Raw genomic sequence first — 6000 nt, forward strand, 5'->3', positions numbered from 1 at the left:
AGGATGTTTCCCGATGTTCTTGTCCCTTCTGTTCCCACGCCGAGCGTCCGACCGCTCAGCAATCCCATCACGTCCGACCGGACGTAGGTACTGATCCGGTCGGGAGATTCCAGGTCGTGTGCTCGGATGAAACTGTTCTCAGCATTACTACTTTACGCCTCGACCGAGCGGGCTACTCGCTTGGCTCGGCGACCCTATTCACCATGAGCATCGGAAACCCGGCTCTCCGTCGGGTTGTCTTTGATTCTATTCTGACTCGTCCGGCCGGCTGTTCCGCCCCTTACCCGATCGGTCGAAACTCATCTTGCCCTTAGGCGTTTTACCTCCACGTGGCGTTGACTTCCCACAAAAGGGGTCCCCCGTCTTTACTGCCGGATCACTTAGCATTTGAAAAACAATTGCTTTGAGAGACACTTTGCTAAATTTTTTTTAAAAAAAAAAAAACTTTAAAAAGTACTTAGCTAAATGTTTTTGAAAAAAGAAAAAAAATATTTAGCTAAATTTAAAAATTCTTAGCTATATATTCAGCTTAAACATGATTGCCTTGAGAAAATATCTTGCCAAATAGCTAAGATTAGAGTATAATCTAACTAAGTTTAGTTAAAGAAGACTTGATTGAGTACTTAGCTTAAAGAGGTTTTACATAAAGGCTTAGCTTTGAAAACATTCTAGAAGAGTTGTAATTTAAAAGTCAGGTCATAAATAATTTAAATTTTAAAGCTAAGTTAAAAATAACTTGACTTTTCGAAGACATGCCAAAAATAGTTTTTAATTTTGAGGTCAAGTCAAAATTTTATTTTAAAGAAAAACTAATTTTAAAACCAACTCAAAAGCACTACCCCTTAATTAATGCCTTAATAAATTCTTTGAGTTCGGGAGTCCAAGCATGAGAGGTTAAAAAAAATTATTTTCCTAACTTTCCATCTCACTCATTCTAGATTAACAAGCATGTTTAGCATATGAGTGAGCGTGAGATGGAGTTGTCTTTTAAGTTGATATATCAAATAATTTTAAAATGATTTTTCAAATAATTTTAAAATAATTTTTTAAATAATTTTAAATGATTTTTCAAAAAAATTTAAAATGATATTTCAAATAAAAATGATTTTCAAATAATTTTAAAATGATTTTCCAAATAATTTTAAAATGATTTTTCTTAAAATGATTTTTCAAATAATTTTAAAATGATTTCAAATAAATTTAAAATGATTTTTCAAATAAATTTAAAATGATTTCATTTGAGAAAAAATAATATTAATTATGAATTTAATTTGAATTTGAATTAATTATAATTATGAATTTAGTTTTGAATTAATTTTAATTTTGAATTTGAATTTCTTAGTCATCTCACCCGATCTAAATTTTCAATCAAGAACTCCTATAATTTTGTGAGATGAATTGAGGTTTAATTTTAGGATTATGTTTAACTTTGTGTTAGATTCAGGTTTAGCTTTGGGTTCAACAAGTAAGCATTCTTTGGATAAACTTTTGGGCTATGGTGAGTCACAAGGAACTCATTAAAGTAACCATTCCTTCGAGGTTTTCCAAATAGTCCTACCCATTGAACTTAATACTAAACATTGGTCTAATTAGTTAGGATCCATTTAAGGGTAGCTTTAGTTAGTTCCACTTGGCCAAATGCACCAGGTCGAAGTCATATCTTCCTAGACATACGATGCCCAATCTTCTCTAACGTACTATCATCCAAAAACTTCACCAGTACCGTGGGTCAAGTTAAACCTAGCCTATTTTATCTAACTTAAATTACTCTGCCAGGTAGTCTACTCTTGTTTATCCATTTCGGGTAGATTAAGTTTGGTTACCCAGTCGGGTAGTTTAGTTGCGGGCGCTAGCTATTCTGGATCCTCCTTCTATTTTCAATTGAATTTAGAATATTAAGTTTAATTTCGAATTTGGATTTAATTGAATTTTCTGATTTTAATTTTTAAATTTAATTTTTAATTTTTGATTTTAATTTCGAAATTTTAATTTAATTTTTATTTTTAATTTTTTATTTTAATTTCGAATTTTTAATTTAATTTTTGATTTTAATTTCAAATTTTTTATTTAATTTTTGATTTTAATTTCGAATTTTTAATTTAATTTTTTATTTTAATTTCAAATTTTTAATTTAATTTTTTATTTTTATTTTTATTTTTATTTTTAATTAAATTTTGAATTTTGAATTTTAATCGTTTTAGCTCCCCCTGGATCATAGTCTCGATATGGTCTATCGAGGTAATGTATTTGATCCTTGGGAATCCAATATTGTCCGAGTCCAACTTGATTGATCAGGTTGGACTTGGCAACCCATGCTTGGACCATTTTTCTATTTGTTCTTTGTATGAGAGATAAATATGACTTATACTTCTTTTTCGATTTGTATCCTAGTCCAGTTTTATTGTAGATTGTCCTTTGTGTTCCAAGAATCAAGTCAAGATTCTTGGATCCCAAGGAAAATCGTTCTAAGGTTGTCTTCAAATCTTTGACTTGACTTTTCGGGTTGGAATTCTCTTCCTCAAGTTTTTGAACTTGAGTTGAGGTTCCAGTCTGAACTGGATCAGTCAAGGATTCGTTATTAGTCGTTTCTTTAAGGAGTGTTACCTCCTTCAGAAGCGACTTGATTCGAATTTTGGACTTAGCTACTTTATGCATTAAATAATTAATCAAGCTATATAAACGATTTGTACTTACAGAGGGGTTTGGCCCTTCAGAAACGGATGTGGATCCGTGGCTTCTCTCGGACTCGGCTTCCGATTCGTCCTCGCTTCCGGATTCGTTGGTGTAGTCCCGGGCTGTCAACGCGAGAAAATTCGTCTGCTCGAGTTCTTTGTCGTCAGATTCCTCGGAAGAAGACTCGTCCCACGTTGCTTTCAAGGCCTTCTTCCTCCTTGGTTTCTTTAGATCTTTTTTATTCGGGCAGTTTGCCTTGATGTGCCCCTTTTGATTGCACCCGTAGCAGGTCACTTCGAATTTGGCCTTCGAGCTTGGTTGGACTTCTTTGGACTGGATGGCCTTTCTGACATCCTTTTTGTTGAAGCCCTTCTTTTTGCAGAGTTTCTTTACCAAGTTGACTATTTCAGTTGTAAGCTCGTCGTCGTCTTCCGAATCTGATTCTTCTTCTGACTCTGGTTCGGTTCTACGCTTTATCTTTGATTCGCGCATTCTCCCTGTTCCTACAACCAAAGTCAATCCTTTCTCGGTCGGGCGTGCATTAGTCTGTTCATGAAGTTCGAATTCTGTAAAAAGTTCATCTAACTTAATGGTAGATAAATCCTTAGAAACCTTGTAGGCATCTACCATGGATGCCCACAAGGTGTTCCTCGGAAAGGCATTTAAAGAATACCTTATGATGTCCCGGTTATCTACCTTTTGTCCAATTGCATGAAGACCGTTGAGCAAATCTTGAATCCGGGCGTGGAGTTGGACAGTTGTCTCACCTTCCTGCAGTTTGATATTAAATAATTTATTAAAGATTAGGTCTCTTTTACTTACTTTAGTGTCAGACGTTCCTTCGTGGAGTTCAATGAGCTTCTCCCACAACTCCTTGGCACTGTTGAAGGGGTCGACGCGATTGAGTTCTTCTTTTGATAGGCCACACTGGAGGGTGCAGGTTGTCTTGGCATTTGCTTCCACCTTCTTAATCAGAGATGCGTCCCAGTTCTCGTATGGTAGTGGTTTGCCGGCGCTGTCAGTTGGTAGTTGGAGTCCGATTTTGACTATCATCCAGACTTCAAAATGAGTCTGGAGATATGCCTCCATCCGACCTTTCCAGTACCCGAAGTCGTCTCCGGTGAATAGCGGGGGGCGGGCTGTATACTGTAGCCTTCTTGAAGAGCCATTTCAGATTAACTAAAAAGAAATAAACAACAAGAAAATTTCAGGACTTGGTCCTGGATTAGTAGTGCGGGAAGTATATAAAAATAGAATACGAACTCGGGTGGTGTTGCACCAACCTCAAGTAAAAACCGATTCGATAAAAGAATTAGAATATAGCTATAAAGCTAAATTCTAATTGACTCCGTAAAATCTGAAAATACCACGAAAAAATTTGTTTTGAATGGTGGTTGCACTGATTCAAAACGACCCCGCTCTGATACCAATTGATGGATCGAAAGCGCTAGAGGGGGGGGGGGTGAATAGCGCTCGTGGCTATTTTATCGATTTTAAAACACAGAGTAGAAACGCAGCGGAAAAAAAACAAACACACAGAGACGCAAGTGTTTTACTTCGTTCGGAGCCTATAGCGACTCCTACTGCCCGCGGTCCTCGACCGCTTTCGGTGGGCAACAACTATAATATCGGAATTATTACAATCTAGAGTACAATTAGTGCAATAAAGAAATTATACCAACGAAAAGAAGAATAGAGAACTTTGGAGTTGATTCGTTGGAGTAGCAGAGCGTTGTTGAGGCGTTAGCAGCAGCACACGGAAGAGCGCAGTTTTCTTGTTCGAATTCGATGATATAAGCTGCACCTCGAGGCCTCCTTTTATAGCTCTGCAAGGTCTGATCTAGATCCCCAAGTCTCGGGACCAGCTTTGACCCGAAGCAGATCGGTCGACCGATTCTCACGTTCGGTCGACCGATCAGATGATCTCCACCGCATCTGATCCGTCGATCTGTCGCTCCGCTTCGATCTGGTCAAAACTCTATCCCTGCGTTCGGTCGACCGATCCCAGGGTCTGGTCGACCGATCAGTCTCCTCTGACCCGCACACCTCGGCTTGATCCAGTCGACACATATCCCAGGTTTGGTCGACCGATCCCGAGGTCCGGTCGACCGATCCCTGGTCGAGCCCGGTCCAACTTCTGAAGATCTGATCAAGTAGCTTGGAGGTTCGGTCGACCGAATCCAAGGTTCGGTCGACAGATCCCGGTCAGTTCTAACCCTGCAAGAAAATATTAGTTTCCTGTAAAACAGAGTTAGAACACAAAAAGATAATACGATAAATAAAATTGTCAGTCATCGGACTGACCGGGTTTGACTTCAAGTTTCCGACCGGAAACCCTAGGTCGACCCGACGCTACTGTTCCCTCTACGGGAAACGCGTCCTCACCTACTCCACTCAGGAGATTTACCTGATGTCAGTTCGGTCCTCCAAACCGACTGGACTTTCCGCCTAGGGTTACCACCCCCTAGGACCTAGGGTTACCGCCCCCTAGGGTTTTTCTCCACCTAGGGTTACCACCCCCTAGGACCTAAGGTTACCCCCCCTTATTTTCCTCCACCTAGGGATACCACCCCCTACAACCTAAGGTTACCGCCCCTTAGGGTTTTTCTCCTTCACCTAGGGTTACCACCCCCTAGGACCTAAGGTTACCACCCCTTAGGATTTTCACCTGCTTAACCGCAGTTAGGACTTTCTTGAAACCTTATTTAAGCACGTTAGATAATAAGGAATCTTAACTTTGAATCCCTTTGCCATTATCAAAACTGAGATTCGATCGTCGGATGCTTCCCGCACCAATAGCAACTAATAATGCATTTCCCCAATAGGAGATTGGCAAATTAGCCTTCGCCATCATAGACCTAACCATTTCAAGAAAAGTCCTATTTCTTCTTTCAGCAATCCCATTTTGCTGTGGAGTTCCAGGGATAGTCAGTTGTCTAATAATCCCTTTCTCATTACACATTGTCTTGAACTGATCAGACAAATATTCTCCTCCACGGTCAGTGCGCAAGGTTTTAACCTTACGTTCTAATTGATTCTCAACTTCGTTCAAGTAACAAATAAAGCAATCCAATGCTTCAGATTTATGAGAAATCAAATACACATGACCAAAACGTGTGAAGTCATCGATAAATGTAATGAAATAAGAACTCACATTTCTAGCTTTCACATTCATTGGATCACAAATATCCGAATGAATTAATTGCAATGGTGATTCAGCCCTAATAGCCTTACCAAATGATTTTCTAATTGTCTTTCCTGCAAGACAATGCTCACATAGACAAGTTAATCTTAGCATGAGTGCCTAAGAGGCCCTCCTTAGCTAAT

Source organism: Zingiber officinale, chromosome 1A, assembly GCF_018446385.1.
Source record: "Zingiber officinale cultivar Zhangliang chromosome 1A, Zo_v1.1, whole genome shotgun sequence".
NCBI lineage: Eukaryota > Viridiplantae > Streptophyta > Magnoliopsida > Zingiberales > Zingiberaceae > Zingiber > Zingiber officinale.